Genomic DNA, 18,103 nt, shown 5'->3' with positions numbered 1-18,103 from the left:
GAATGGAATGTGGAATGAAGTGTGGAATGCAATGGAATGGAATGGAATGGCATGTGGAATGGAAATGAATTGAATGTGGAAAGGAATGGAATGGAATGGAATGGATGTGGAAAGGAATGGAGTGGAATGTTTAATGGAATGTGGAATGGAATGGAACGAAATGTGTAACGGAATGTGGAATGGAATGGAATCGAATGTGGAATGGAATAGAATGGAAAGTGGAGTGTAATTTTATGGAATGTGGAATGAAATGGAATGGAATGTGAAATGTAGAAGGGAATATTATGGAATTTGGAATGAAATGAAATGGAATGTGGAATGTGGAATGGAATGGAATGGAAAGTTGAGTGGAATGTGGAATGGAATATGGAATGGAATGGAGAGGATTGTGGAATGGAATTTGGAGTGGAATCGAGTAGAGTGTACAATTCAATGGAATGGAAGGTGCAATGGAATGTAATGGAATGTGGAATGGAATGTGGAATGATATGGAATGTAATGTCTAATGGAATGTGGAATGGAATGGAATGGAACATGGAATGGAAAGTGGAAAGGAACGTGGAATGGAATGTGGAATGGAATGTGGAATGGAATGGAATGTGGAAATGGAATTGAATGGAAAGTGGAATGGAAAGTGGAATGGAACGGAATGTAATGGAATGTGGAATGGAGTGGAATGGCATGTGGAATTGAATGAAATGGAATGGAATGTGGATTGAAATGGAATGGAAATTGGAATGGAACGTTGAATGGAATATGGAATGGAATATGGAATGGAATGGAATGAAATGTGGAATGGAATGGAATGGTATGGAATGTGGAATGGAATGGAATGGAAAGTGGAATGGAATTGAATGGAATGCAATGCAATTTGAAATTGAATGGAACGGAATTTTAAACGGAATGGAATTGAAAGTGGAATGGAACGTGGATTGGAACGTGGAATCGAATGGAATGGAACGTGTAGTGGAAAGTGGGAGGGAATGTGGAATGAAACGAGGAATGGAAAGGAAAGCAATGTGGAATCGAATGGAATGGAAGGTGGAATTGAATGGAATGAAATGTGGAATTAAATGGAATGGAATGGAATGGAATATGGAATGCAATGGAATGGAATGTGGAATGGAATGAAATGGAATTTCGAATGGAATGTGGAAAGGAATGGATTGGAATGTGGTATGGAATGTGGAATGCAAAGTTATGGAATTTGGAATGAAATGGAATGGAATGTGGAATGGAACATGGAATGGAATGGAATGAAAGGTGGAAGGGAATGCGTAATGGAATGGAAAGGAATGTGGAATGCAATGTGGAATGCAATGGAATTGAATGGAATAGAATATGAAATGGAATGGAATACAATGTGGAATGGAAGGCAATGCAATGGTATGTCGTTTGGTATCTGGATTGGAATGGAACGGAATGTGCAAAGGAATGAGGAATGGAATGGAATGGATCGTGGAATGGACTGTGGAATGGAATGGAATATAATGTGGAATGGAATGTGGAATGGGATGGAACTGAATGTGGAATGGAATTTGGAATGGAACGTGGAATGTAATGTGTAAAGGAATGTGGAATGGAAAGTGGAATGCAATGGAATGGAATGTGGAATGGAATGGAATGGGATGTGCAAGGCAATGGAATGGAATGCGGAATGGAATTGAAAGGAATGTGGAATGGAATGTGGGATGGAATGGAATTGAATGTCTTTTGGAAAGGAATGTAATGCAATGTGGAATGAAAAGTAGAATCAAACGGAAGGGAATGTGGAATCGAATGGAATGCAATGTGTAATGGAACGTGAAATGGAATGGAATGTGTAATGGAATGGAATAGAATGTGGAATGGAATGCAATGCAACGTGGAATGTAATGGAAAGGAAAAGATTGTGTCGTGGAATGCAATGTGGAATGGAATGGAATGGAATACGGAAAGGCATGTGGAATGGAATGGAACGGAATGTGAAATGCAATGGAATGGAAAGTGGAACGGAATGCAGTGGATTTTGGATTGTAATGGAATAGAATGTAGAATGGAATGTGGACTGGAAAGGAATGGAATGTTGAATGGAATGAAATGTGGAATGGAATGTGGACTGGAAAGGAATGGAATGTGTAATGGAATGGAATGGAATGGAATGAAATGTGGAATGGAATGTGGAATGGAATGTGGAATGGGAAGGAATGGATTGTGGAATGGAATGGAATGGAATATGGAATAGTATCAGGACGGGAAAGGAATGGAATGTGGAATGGTATGGAATGGGATATGGAATGGAATGGAATGGAATGTGAAATGGAAAGTGGAATGAAATGGAATGGAATGTGGCATGGAATGTGGAATGGAATGTGGATTGGGAAGGAATGGAATGTGGAATGGAGAGGAATGGAATGTGGAATGCAATGGAATGGAATATGGAATGGAATGTGGAATGGAATGGAATGGATTGTGAAACGGATTGAAATGAAATGTGGAATGGAATGTGGAGTGGAAAGGAAGGGAATGTAGAATGCAGTTGAATGGAATGTGGATTGTAGTGGAATGGAATGTGGAATGGAATGGAATGTCGAAACGAATGGAATGTGGATTTTAGTGGAATGGAATGTGGAATGGAATGGAATGGAATGGAATGTGGAATGGAATGGAATGAAATATAATGCGGAATGGAAAGGAATAGAATGTGGAATGGAATGTGGAATGCAATGGAATGGAATGTGGAATGGAAAGTGGAATGGAATGGAACTGAATGTGGAATGGAATATGTAATGGAATGGAATGCAATGTGGAATGGAAAGGAAAGGAATGTGGCATGGAATGTGTAATGGAATGGAAAGGAATGTAGTTTGCAATGGAATGCTACAGAATGTGTAATGGAACGTGGAATGGAATGGTATGCAATGTGGAATGAAAAGTCGAATGGAATGTGTAATGGTAGGTGGAATGGAATGGAATGTGGAATGGAATGTGGAATGGAATGTGCCATGGAATGGACTGGAATGTGGAGTGAATCGTGGAATGCATTCTGGTATATAACATGGAACATAATCGAATATGGAATGGACTGGAAATGTATGTGGAATGGAGTGGAAAGGAATACGGAATGGAATGGAATATGGAATGGAATTGAATGGAATGTGGATTGGAATAGAATGGAATGTGGAATGGAATGGAATGGAAAGGAATGTGGAAAGGATTGTGGATTGGAATGGAACGGAATATTGAATGGAATTGAAAGAAACGTGGAACGGAACGTGGAATGGAACGATGAATGGAAAGTGGAATAGAAAGTGGAATTGAAGGTAGAATGTAATAGAATGGAATGTGGAATGGAATGGAAAGAAATGTGTTATGGAATGGTGGTGAATGAAATGGAATTTGGAATGGAATGTGGAGTGGAATGTGTAATGGACTGTGGAATGGAATGGAATGGAATGTGGAATGGAATGTGGAATGGAATGGAGAGGAGTGTGGAATGCAACGTGGAATGGAAAATTGGACTAGAACGTGGAATGAAATGTCGAATGCAATGGAACAGAAGCGAATGTGGAATGGAAAGTGGAATGGAATGGATTGTAAAGATAAATGGAATGTGGAAGGATTGGAACCTGTCATGGAATGGAATGGAACCTGTCATGGAATGGAAAGGAATGGAATCTGGAATGGAATGTAATGGAAAGGAATGGAATGTGGAATGGAATGGAATGGAATGGAATGTGGAATGCAATTGAATGGAAATTGAATTGGAAGTGAGTGGAATATAATGGCATATAATGTGAAAAGGAATGGAATAGAATGGATTGGAATGGGATGTGGAATGGAATGGAATGGATAATGGAATGGAAGGGAATGAAAAGGAGTGTGGAATGAAATGGAATTTAACGTAGAATGGAATGGAATAGAGTGTGGAATGGAATGGAATGGAATGGGAAATGGAATGTGGAAAGGAACGTGGAATGGAATGTGGAATGAAAAGTGGAATGGAACGGAATGGTATGTGGAAAGGAACGTTGAATGGAATAGCATGGAATGAAATGGAATGTGGAACAGAATGTAGAACGCAATGGAATGGAATGCGGAGTGAAATGTGGAATGTAACTTGAATGGAATGTGGAATGAAATGGACTGGAAAATGGAATGGAACGTGGACTGGAAACTGTAATGCAACGTGCAATGGAAAGAGGAATGGAAGATGTAATGGAATGAGTAATGGAATGGAATGGAATGTGGAATGGAATGGAATGGAATGGAATGTGGAATTCAATGGAACGGAATGGAATTTGGAATGGAACGGACTGGAATGGGATGGAATGGAATGTGTAATGGAATGGAATTGAATGTGGAATTGAATATAGAATGGAATGGGAAGCAATTTGGAATGGAATGTGGAATACAATGGAATGGAATGGGAAATGGAATGTGGAGGTGAAGGGAATGTGGAATGGAATGGAATGGAATGTGGAATGGAATGGAATGGGATGGAATGAGGAATGGAGTAGAATGGAATGGAATGGAATGTGGAATTCAATGTAATGGAACGTTATGGAAGGTGGAATAGAATGTGGAATGGAATGGCATGAAACGTGGAATGGAATGGAATGGAATGGAATGTGGAATGGAATGGAACTGAATGTGGAATGTAATGTAATGGAATGTGGAATGGAATGTAGAATGGAAAGTCTAGGGGAATGGAATGGAATGTGGAACGGAAAGTGGCATGGAATGAATAAGAATGTAGAAAGGAATGTGGAATGCAAAGGAAAGTGGAATGGAGTGGAATGTAATGTGGAATGGAATTTTTAATGGAGTGGGATGGAATGTGTAATGGAATCTGGAATGAGATGGAATGAAACGTGGAATGGAATGTGGAAAGGAATGGGCCGGAATGTGGAATGGAATGTGGAATGGAATGGATTGGAATGCGGAATGGAATGTAATAGAATATGGAATTGAAAGGAAAGTAATCTGGAATGGAATGGAAAGGAATGTAGCATGAAACTGAATCGAAAGCAGAGGAATGTGGAATGGAATCTAATGGAACGAGCTATGGAATGTGGAATGGAAAGTGGAATGGAAATGAACGGAAACTGGAATGGAATGTATAATGGAATGGATCAGAATGTGGAATGGAATGGAATGGAATGTGGAATGGAATGAAATTGAATGTGGAATAGAATGCATAATTCAATGGAATGGAATGGTATGGAATGGGGAATGTAATGGAATGTAATGTGGAATGGAAGGTGGAATGCAATGGAATGGAACGTGAAAACGAATCTCGAATGGAATGTGGAATGGAATGGAAAGGAATGCGAAAAGCAATGGATTGGAATGTGGAGTGGAATGTGGAAAGGAATGGAATGGAATGGGAATGTAAAGTGATGGAATGGAATGGAATGCGTAATGGAATGTGGAATGCAATGTAATGGAAGGTGGAATGGAACGTGAAATGGAATGGAATGGAATGGAATGTGTAATGGAAGTGGAATGGAATGTGGAATTGCATGTGGAATGGAATGTGGTGTGGCACGTTGAATGGAACGGAGCGCAACATGGAATGGAATGAGGAATGAAATGTTAAACGGAAAATGTAATGGAATGCAATGTGGAAACGAACTTGGAACAAAATGGAGTGGAGCATGGAATGGATCATGGAATGAAACGTGGAATGGAATGTTGAAAGGAAAGTGGAATGGAAAGGAATGGAATGTGGAATGGAAAGCGGAATGGAATGGAATTGAACGTGGAATGGAATGTGGAATAGAATGTGGATTGGAAAGGAATGCATTGTGCAATGGAACGTGGAATGGAATGGAAAGTAACGTGGAATGGAATTTGGAATACAACATGGAATTGACGTGGAATGGAATGTGGAACGCAGCGTGGAATGGAATGTGGAAGGGAATGTGGAATGGAATGGAATGGAATCTGGAATGGAATGTGGAATGGAATGAAATGGAATGTGGTAAAGAATGCGGAATGGAATAGAATGTGGAATGGAACATGGAATGAAATGGAAAGGAGCGTGGAATGCATCATGGAATGGAACGTGGAATGGAATGTGGAAAGGAAGGTGGAATGGAATGGAATGGAATGTGGAATGGAAAGTGGACTGGAGTGGAATGGAATGTAATGGAATGTGGAATGGAAAGTGGACTGGAATGGAATGGAACGTGGAATGGAATATGCAATGGAATGTGGAATGGAACGTGAAATGGAATGGAATGTAAAGTGGAGTGAAACATGGAATTGAATGGAATGGAATGTGGAATATAATGTGGAATGTAACGTGGAATGGAATGGAATGGAATGCGGAATGTAATGTGGAATGGAAAGGATTGGAATGTGGAATGGAATGTGGAATGGAACGTGGAATGGAATGGAAAGGAATGTGGAATGAAACATGGCATGGAATAGAATGGAATGTGGAATGGAATGAGGAATGGAAAGTGGAATTTAATGTGGAAAGGAATGTGGGATGGAACGGAATGCAATATGGTATGGAATGCGGAATCGAATGGAATGGAATGTGGAATGGAATGTAAAGGAATGTGTAATGGAAGGGAAAGGACTGGAATTGAATGTGGAAATGAATGGACTGGTGTGTGGAATGGAATGGAATGGAAAGTGGAATGGAATGTGGAATGGATTGGAAAGGAATGTGGAATGGAACGGAATGTAATGTGGACTGGCATGGAATAGAATGGATTTGAATGTGGAATAGAATGGAATGGAATGTAGAATGGAAAAGAATCAAATGTGGAATGGAATGGAATGGTATGGAATGTGAAAAGGAAAGGAATGGAATGTGGGATGGAAAGGTTTGGAATGTGGAATGGAAAGGAATGGAATGTGGAATAGAATGAAATGCTATGGAATGTGGAATGGAACGGAATTTAATGTGGAATGGAAAGTGGAATTGAGTGGAACGGAATTTGGTTTGGAATGGAATGGAATATGGAATGGAAGGTCGAATGGAATGTCGAATGTAATGTGGAATGGAAAGAAATGGAATGTGGGATGCAATGGAGTGCAATGTGGAATGGAATGGAATGCAATGTGGAATGGAGGGTGGAACGGAATGGGATGGAATGTAGAATAGAATGTGGAATGGAAAGGAATGGAATCTGGAATTGAATGGAATGGAATGGAATGGAACGTGAAATAGAATGTGGAATAGACTGTGAAATGGAACGTGAAATGGAACATTGAATGGATTGGAATGGAAAGTGGAATGGAATGTGGAATGTAATGAAAAGCAATGTGGAAAGGAAAGTGGAATGGAATGGAATGAAATTTGCAATGCAATGTGAAATTGAATGAAATGGAATGTGGAATGGAATGTGGAATGGAATGGAATGCAATGTGGAATGGAACGGAATGGAACGTGGAATCTAATGCAAGGCAATGTGGAATTGAAAGTGGAATGGAATGGAATGGAATTTGGAATGGAATGTGAAATTGAATGGAATGGAATGTGGAATGGAATGTGGAATGGAATGTAATGGAATGTGGAATGGAACGGAATGGAATGCGGAATGGAATGTGGAATAGAAAGTTCAATGGAATGGAATTGAATGTGCAACCGAAAGTGGAATGGAGTGGAGGGGAAAGTGGAATGGAAATTTGATTGGAAATTGTAATGAAACGTGGAATGGAATGTGGAATGCAACCTGCAATGAAATGTGGAATGGAATGTGAATTGGAATGGAATGGAATGTGGAACGGAATGAAATTGAATGAGGAATGGAATGTGGAATAGAATGTGGAATGGAACAGAATAGAACGGAATGTATTGTGGAATGCAATGTGGAAAGGAATGTTGATTGGATCGTGGAATGTAATGGAATGGAACTTGGATTGGAAAGTGGAATGGAACGTGAAATTGAATGTGGCACAGAACGTGGAATGGCATGGGCAATGGAATGTGGAATGGAAAGTGGATTGTAACGGAAAGGAAAGTGGAATGGAATATGGAATGGAATGGAATGCAACGTGGAATGGAACGTGGAATGGAATGTGGAATGGAATGTCGAATATAATGGTATGTGGAATGGAATGCAATGCAATAAATGAATGGAATGGAATGCGGAATGGAATGGAATGGAATGTGTAATGGAATGGAATGTGGAATGGAATGGCATGGAATGGAATGTGGAATGGAATGGAATAGAATGCACTGGAATGGAATGTGGAATGGACTAGAATGTGGAATGGACTAGAATGTGGAATGGAATGAAATGGAATGGAATGAAATGGAATGGAATGTGGAATGGATTGGAATGAAATGTGGAATGGAATGGAATGGAATGGAGTGGAATGTGAAATGGAATAGAATGGAATGTGGAATGCAATAGAATGTGGAATGGAATGGAATGGAATGCAATGGGGATTGTTAAGGAATGGAACATGGAATGGATTACAATGGAAATTGGAATGCAATGGAAAGGAATGTGGAATGGAATGGAATGGAATGTCCAGTGGTATGTGGAATGGAATGGAATTGAATATGGAACGGAATGTGGAATGAAATGGAAAGGAATGTGAAATGGAAAGAAATGGAATGCGGAATGGAATGTGCAATGGAATGTGGAATGGAAGTGGAATGGAATTTGCAGTGGAATGTGGAATGGAATGTGGAATGGAAAGTGGCATTGAAAGTGGAATGGAATGGAATAGAATGTGGAGTGGAATGTTGAATGGAACGTGGAATTGAACATGGAAAGGAATGTAGAATGAATGACGAAGGGAAAGTGGATTGGAATGGAATGGAATGTGGATTGGAACGTGGAATGGAATGTGGCACAGAACGTGGAATGGCATGGGCAATGGAATGTGGAATGGAATGTGGATTGTAACGGAATGGAAAGTGGAATGGAATATGGAATGGAATGGAATGCAACGTGGAATGGAACGTGGAATGGAATGTGGAGTGGAATGTCGAATATAATGGTATGTGGAATGGAATGCAATGCAATAAATGAATGGAATGGAATGCGGAATGGAATGGAATGGAATGTGTAATGGAATGGAATGTGGAATGGAATGGCATGGAATGGAATGTGGAATGGAATGGAATAGAAAGCACTGGAATGGAATGTGGAATGGACTAGAATGTGGAATGGACTAGAATGTGGAATGGAATGAAATGGAATGGAATGAAATGGAATGGAATGTGGAATGGATTGGAATGAAATGTGGAATGGAATGGAATGGAATGGAGTGGAATGTGAAATGGAATAGAATGGAATGTGGATGCAACAGAATGTGGAATGGAATGGAATGGAATGGAATGGGGAATGTCATGGAATGGAACATGGAATGGATTACAATGGAAATTGGAATGCAAAGGAAAGGAATGTGTAATGGAATGGAATGGAATGTCCAGTGGTATGTGGAATGGAATGGAATTGAATGTGGAACGGAATGTGGAATGAAATGGAAAGGAATGTGAAATGGAAAGAAATGGAATGTGGAATGGAATGTGGAATGGAATGTGCAATGGAATGTGGAATGGAATGTGGAATGGAATTTGCACTGGAATGTGGAATGGAATGTGGAATGGAATGTGGAATGGAAAGTGGCATGAAAGTGGAATGGAATGGAATAGAATGTGGAGTGGAACGTTGAATGGAACGTGGAATTGAACATGGAAAGGAATGTAGAACGAATGACGAAGGGAAAGTGGAATGGAATGGAATGGAATGTGGATTGGAACGTGGAATGGAACATGGAATGGAAGATGCAACGGAAAGTGGAATGGGATGTGCAATGGAATGTGGAATGGAAAGTGGAATGGAAAGAAATATAACGTGGAATGGAACGTGGAATGAAATTGAATGGGAACTGGAATGGAACGTGAAAGAGAACATGAAAAGGAATGTGGAATGGAACGTGGAATGGAATGTGGAATGGAATGGGGAAGGGAATTTGGCCTGGAATGGAATGGCATGGAATGGAATGTGGAATGGAAAGTGCAATGGTTCCTGTAATTGAACGTGGAATGGATCGTGTAATGGAACTGGAAGGGAATGTGGAAAGTGGAATGGAATATAGAATGGAACGTGAAATTGAATGGATTGGAATGTAGAATGGAACGTGGAATAGAATGTGGAAAGGAATGTAGAATGGAATGGAATGGAATATGGAATGGAATGGAATGGAATGTGGAATGGAAAGGCAAGGAACGTTGAATGGGAAGTGGAAAGGAACATGGAATTCAACGTGGAATGGAGAGTGGAATGGAATGTCGAATTGAATGGAATGGAATGTGAAATGGAATGGAAAGGAATGTGGAAAGGAAAGGAATGGAACGTGGAATGGAATGTGGAATGGAAAGTGGAATAGAATGGAATGGAACGTGGAATGGAATTTGGAATGGAATGGAATGGAACGTGGAATTGAATGGAATGGAATGTGGAATGCAATAGAATGGAATGTGGAATGGAAGGGAATGGAATGTGGAATGCAAAGGGAATGAATGTTACGTGGAATTGAATGGAAAGTAATGGAAAGTTGAATGCAATGAAATGGAATGTAACGTGGAATTGAATGCAATTGAACGGGGAAAGGTATGTGGAATGGAAAGTGGAATGGAATGTGGAATGGAATGAATTGGAATGTGCAATGGAATGGAATGGAATTTGGAATAGAATGGAATGGAATGGAAAATGCAATGGAATGTGGAATGGAATGCGGAAAGGATTGGAAAGGAATGTGGAATGGAATTTAACTTGGAATGGAATGGAATGGAATGTGGATTGGAATGGAATGGAATAGAATGTGGAATGGAATGGAAAGTGAAATGGAATTTGGAATGGAATGTGGAGTGGAATGAAATGCACTGTGGAATGGAATGGAACGGAATGTGAAATGGAATGGAATGGAATTGAAAGTGAAATGGAATTAGCAATGGAATGTAGAATGGAAAGAAATGGAATGTGGAATGGAATAGGATGGAATGTGGAATGGAAAGTGGAATGCAATGGAACATGGAATGCAATGTGGAAAAGAAAGTGGAATTTATCGTGGAATGGAACGTGGATTGGAATGGAATGGAATGTGGAATGGAATGGAATAGAATGTGGAATGGAAAGGAATGCAACCTGGAATGTGATATGGAATGGAACAAGGAATGCAACGTGGAATGGAAAGGAATGCATCTGGAATGGGACGTGGAATGGAACATGGAATGCGATGTGGAATGGAAAGTGGAGTGGAATGTGGAATGGAATGGAATGGAATTGAAAGTGAAATGGAATTAGCAATGGAATGTAGAATGGAAAGAAATGGAATGTGGAATGGAATAGGGTGGAATGTGGAATGGAAAGTGGAATGCAATGGAACATGGAATGCAATGTGGAAAAGAAAGTGGAATTTATCGTGGAATGGAACGTGGATTGGAAAGGAATGGAATGTGGAATGGAATGGAATAGAATGTGGAATGGAAAGGAATGCAACCTGGAATGTGATATGGAATGGAACAAGGAATGCAACGTGGAATGGAAAGGAATGCATCCTGGAATGGGACGTGGAATGGAACATGGAATGCGATGTGGAATGGAAAGTGGAGTGGAATGTGGAATGGAATGGAATGGAATGCGGAATGCAATGGAATGAAAGGTGGAATGGAATGGAATGGACTAGAATGGAATGTGGAATGGAATTGAATAGATTGGAAAGTGAAATATAATGTGGAACGGAATGTGAAATGGAATGTGGAATGGAATGTGGAACGGAATGAATTGGAACGTGGAATGAAATGGAATGGAACGAGGAATGAAATAGAATGGAATGGAACATGAAATGGAATGTGGAATGGAGCATGGAATGGAACGTGGAATGGAATGTGGTATGAAAAGTGGAACGGAACGTGGAAAGGAGCATAGAATGGAACGTGGAATGGAATGTGGTATGAAATGTGGAATGGAATGGAATGGAATGTGGAATGGAATGGGAATTGAATGCAATGAAATAAGAACGGAATGTGGAATGGAATGGAATGGAATGTGGAATGTAATGTGGAATGGAATGTGGAATGCAACGGAACAGAATGAGGAATGGAATGTTGAATGGAATTTGGAACGTAACGTGGAATGGAATGTGGAATGGTATGTGGATTAGAATGGAATGGAATGTGGAATAGAAAGGAATGGAATGTGGAATGGAATTGAATAGAATGTTTAATAGAATAGAATGTAAGTGAAAGTGCAAGGGAAAGTGGAATGGAATGTGGAATGCAATGGAATTGAATGTGGAATGGAATTGAACTTGGAATGGATTGGAATGAAATGTGGATTGGAATGGAATGGAATGGAATTTCAATGTGGAATGGAATGGAATGGAATGCGGAATGCAATAGAATCGAATGTGGAATGGAATGGATTGGAATGTGGAATGCAAAGGAAATGAATGGTACGTGGAATTGAATGGAAAGTAATGGAAAGTTGAATGCAATGAAATGCAATGTAACGTGGAATTGAATGCAATTGAACGGGGAAAGGTATGCGGAATGGAAAGTAGAATGGTATGTGGAATGGAATGAAATGGAATGTGCAATTGAATGTAATGGAATTTGGAATAGAATGGAATGGAATGGAAAATGCAATGGAATGTGGAATGGAATGTGGAAAGGATTGGAAAGGAATGTGGAATGGAATTTAACTTGGAAAGGAATGGAATGGAATGTGGATTGGAATGGAATGGAATGGAATGTGGAGTGGAATGGAAAGTGAAATGGAATTTGGAATGGAATGCGGAATGGAACCTGTAATGGAATGTGGAATAGAATGTGGAATGGAAAGAAATGGAATGTGGAATGGAATGTGGAATGGAATGGAATGGAATTGAATGCGAAATGAAATAGAATGGAATTGAAAGTGAAATGGAATTAGCAATGGAATGTAGAATGGAAAGAAATGGAATGTGGAAAGGAATAGATTGGAATGTGGAATGGAAAGTGGAATGCAATGGAACATGGAATGGAATGTGGAAAGGAATGTGTAATGGAAGGTGAAATGGAATGTGAAATGGAATGTGGAATGGAATATGGAATGAAATGTAGTATGGAATGCGGAATGGAAAGGAATTGAATGTCCAATGGAATGTGGAATGGAATGGAATTGAATGCGGAATGGAATGTGGAATTGAATGGAAAAGAATGTGAAATAGAAAGAAATGGAATGTGGAATGGAATGTGGAATGGAATGGAATGGAATTGAAAGTGAAATGAAATGGAATGGAATGTTGAATGGAATGTGCAAAGGAATGGAATGTAGTGGAATGTGGATTGGAATGTGGAATGGAATGGATTGGATTGTGGAATGGAATGGAGTGGAATGTGGAAAGTAATGGGTTGTAATGTGGAATGGAATGTGGAATGGAATGGAATGGAATGGAATGGAAAGTGGAATAGAAGATATTGGAATGTATAATGGAATCGGGATGGAATGGAATGCAATGTGGAATGGAATGGAAAGGAATTTGGAATAGAATGGAATGGAATGTGGAATGGAATTGAATGGAACGTGGAATTGAAAGGAATGGAATGCAATGGAACGTGGAATTGAATGTAATTGAACGGGGAGTGGAATGTGTAATGGAATATGGAATGGAAGGGAAGGGAATGTGGAATGGAATGGAGTGGAATGTGGAATAGAATAGAATGGAAGTTAAAGTGCAATGGAAAGTGGAATGGAATGTGGAATGGAATGGAATGGAATGTGGACTGGAATTGAAATTGGATTGGAATTGAATGGAATGTGGATTGGAATAGAATGGAATGGAACATGGAATGGAATGTGGAATGGAATGTGTAAAGGAAAATGGAATGGAATATGTAATGGAATGTGGAATGAAACGTGGAAAGGAATGGAATGGAACGTGGAATTAAATGTGGAATGGAATGGAATAGAATGTGAAATGGAATCTGCAATGGAATGTGGAATGGAATGGAAAGGAATGTGGAATGCAAGGTGGAGTTGAATGGAAAGGAATTTGGAATGGAATGCAATGGAATGTGCAATGGAATGTGGAATGGAATGGAATGGAATGTGGAATGGAATATGGAATGGAAAGGACTGTAATGTGGAACGGAATGGGGAATGGAATGTGGAATGGAATGGAATGGAAAAAGGAATGGAATGTCGAATGGAATGGAATGCAAAGTGGAATGCAATGCAATGGAATGTGGAATATAATGAAATGGAATGGAATGGAATGTGAATGTAATAGAACGGAATGTGGAATGCAATGGAATGGAATGATATGAGTAATGGAATGGAATGGAATATGGAATGCAAAGCAATGGAATGAAATTAGGAATTGAAAGGAATGGAATGGAATGGAATGAGCGATGGAATGGAAGATAACGTGGAATGGAATGTGGAATGGAATTCAATGGAATGTGGAATGAAATGGAATGGAACGTGGAAAAGAATGTGAAATTAAATGTGGAATGGAATGTGGAATGCAATGGAATGGAATGTGGAATGCAATGAAATAGAATGTGGAATAAAGCGGAATGGGATGGAATGCAATGCGGAATGGAATGGAATAGAATGCGGAATGCAATGGAATGGAGTGAAATGTGGAATTGAATGTAATGGAAAGTGGAATGGAATAGAATGGAATGTGGAAGGAATGGAATGGAATGTGCAATGGAATGTGGAATGGAATGTGGAATGGCATGTGGAATGGAATGTGGAAGGTAATGGAATGGAATGTTGACGGTAATTGAATGGAATATTGAATAGAATGGAATGGAATTGAATGCGGAATGGAATGGAATGGAATGTGGAATGAAATGCAATGGAATGTGGAATGGAATGGAATGGAACTTGGAATAGAATGTGGAATGGAATGGAATGCAACCTGAAATGGAATGTGGAATGGAAAGTGCAATGAAACGTGGAATGGAATGGAAAGGAACGTGGAATAGATTGGAATGGAACGTGGACTGCAATATAGAATGGAATGTGGAATGTGACGTGGAACGGAATGGAATGCAAGTTGGAATGGAATGTGGTAGAATGTGGAATGGAATGGATAGGAATGTGAAATGAAATGAATTGGAAAGTGGAATGGAATGGAATGGAACGTGGAATGGAATGCGGAATGGTACGTGGAATGGATTGTTTAAATGAATTTAATGGAATATGGAATAGAATGCACTGGAATGAAATGTGGAATGGAATGTGGAATGGATAAAGGAATGGAATGGAATGGAATGGAATGTGGAATGGAATGTGGAATGGAATGTGCAACAGAATGGAATGAAATGTGGAATGAAATGTGGATTGGTATGCAATGGAATGTGGAATGGGATGTGGAATGGAATGGAATGGAATGGAAAGTAATGTGGAAAGCATGTGAATTGGAATGCAACGGATTGTGGAATAGAATGTGTAATGAAACACAATGGAATGAGAATGGAACGTGGAAAGGAATGTTGAAAGGAATGTGGAACGGGGTGCGGAATGGAATGTGGAATGGAATGTGGAATGGAATGGAATGTGGAATAGAATGTGGAATGGAAAGTGGAATTAAATGGAATGGAATGAAAATGAATGTGGAAATGAATCTGGAATGGAATGCAATGGAATGTGGAATGGAACGGAATGGAACGTCGAATGGAATATGTAATGGAACGGAATGCTATGTGGAATGGAAGGTGGAATGGAGTGCGAAATGGAATGTGAAATGCAATAGAATGGAAGTGGCAATGGAATGTGGAATCAAAAGTAGAATGGAATGGAATGGATGGTGGAATGGAATCGTATGGAATGGTATGGAATGTGGAATGGAATGGAATGGAATGTGGAATGGAACGTGGAATGGAACGTGGAAAGGAATGTGGAATGCAACACGGAATAGAATGGAATGGAAAGTGGAATGGAATGTGGGATGGAATGGAATGGAACGAGGAATGGAATGTGGATTGGAATTTGGAATGGAATGGATTGGAATGGAATGTGCCATGCAATGTGGAATGGAATGTGGAATGGAATGGCAGGAATGTCGAATAGAATGTGAAATGGAATGGAATGGAATGTCAAATGGAATGGAATGGAATCTCAAATGGAATGTGGAAAGGAATCTGGAATGGAAAGTGCAATGGAATGTGGAATGGAATGTGGAATGTATAGTGGAATGGAAAGCGGAATAGAATGGAATGCAGCATGTAACGGAATGTGGAATGGAATGGAATGGAATGCAGAATGGAATGTTTAAAGGAATGTGGAATGGAATGGAGTGGAATGTGGAATGGAATGTGGAATGGAATGGAATGGGATGTGGAATGGACTGTGTAATGAAATGAAATGGCATGTGGAATGGAACGTAACGGAAAGTGGAATGGAATGTGGAATGGAAAGGAATGTAATATGGAATGGAATGTGGAAACGAAAGTGGAATGGAATGCAATGGAATGTGGAAGGGAACGTGGATTGGAAGGGAATGGATAGTGGAATTGAAAGTGTATTGCAAACTGGAATGGAATGGAATGGAATGTGGAATGGAATGGAATGGAATGTTGAATGTAATGTAACGGAATATGGAATAGAATGCAGTGGAATGGAAAGTAGAATGGAATGTGGAATGGAATGTGGAATGGAAGGTAAAATGGAATGTGGAATGGAATTTGGAATGCAATGGAATTGAATGTGGAATGGAATGTGGAATGAAATGGAATGGAATGTAATGTGGAATGAAATGCGGAAAGGAATGGAATTGTATGTGGAATGGAACGTGGAATGGGACGTGGAATTGAATGAAACGGAATGTGGAAACGAATATGGAATGTTATGGAATGAAGTGTGGAATGGAGTGTGGAATGGAACGTGGAATGGAATGTGGAATGGAATGGAAGGTGGAATGGAATGTGGAGTGGAATAGATTGCAATGTTTAAACGGAATGGAATGGAATGTGGATTGCAATGTGGACTACAATGGAATGCAATGTGGAATTGAATAGATTGGAATGTGGCATGTAATTTTCAATGGAATGTGGCATGAAATATGGAGTGGAACGTTGAATGGAAAGTGGAATGGAATGGAATGGATCGTGGAATGGAACATGGAATGGAAGTTGGAATGGAGCGTGGAATGGAATTGAAAGGAGCATGGAATGGAATGTGGAGCGGAACGTGGAATGGAAGTTTTAATGGAATGGGTTGGAATGTGCAATGGAACGTGGAATGGAATGGACTGGAATGTGGAACGGAATGTGGAATGAAATGCAACGGAATGTGGAATGGAATGGAATAGAATGTGGAATGGAGTGGAATGGAATGTGGTATGGAATGAGGAATGGAATGTGGAGTGGCACTTGGAATGGAACGGAGTGCAATGTGGAATGGAATGTGGAATGGAATGTGAAATGGAACGTGGAAGGAATGCAGTGAGGAACGGAACGTGGATTCGAATTTAATGGAAGGTGGTATGGAATGTGGAATGGAAAGCGGAATGGAATGGAATGTGGAATGGATCGTGTAATGAAATGGAATGGAATGTGGAATGGAAAGTGGAATGGAACGTGGAATGGAATGTGGAATGCAACGTTGAATGGAATGTGCAATTGAATGTGAAATGGAACGTGGAAAGGAATGGAATGGAAAGTGGAATGGTACATGGAATGGAATGGAAAGGAACGTGGAATGGAATGTGGAATGGAACGTGGAATGTAATGGAATGGAATGTGGAATGGAATGTAGCATGGAATGTGGAATTTAATGTGGAAGAGAATGTGCAATGGAATTCAATGGAATGGAATGGAATGTGGTATGGAATGTGGAAAGGAATGTGGAATGGAAAGTGGAATGCAACGGAAATAAATGTGGAATGGAATGTGGAATGGAACATGGAATGCAATGGAATGGAAAGTGGAATGCGATGGACTGGAATGTGGAATGGAACGTGGAATGGAATGTGGAAGGGAACTTGGAATGGAACATGGAATGGAACGTGGAATGGAATGGAATGGAATGTGAAACGGAATGGAATGGAATGCGGAATGGAATGCGGAATGGAATGTAGAATGTAATAGAATGGAATTTGGAATGGAGTGGAATGGAATGTTGATTCGAAGGTGGAAGGGAATCTGCTA

This window comes from Pongo abelii, chromosome 13 (genome assembly GCF_028885655.2).
Source record: "Pongo abelii isolate AG06213 chromosome 13, NHGRI_mPonAbe1-v2.0_pri, whole genome shotgun sequence".
Lineage (NCBI taxonomy): Eukaryota > Metazoa > Chordata > Mammalia > Primates > Hominidae > Pongo > Pongo abelii.
Note: the sequence above shows the minus strand (reverse complement) of the source record.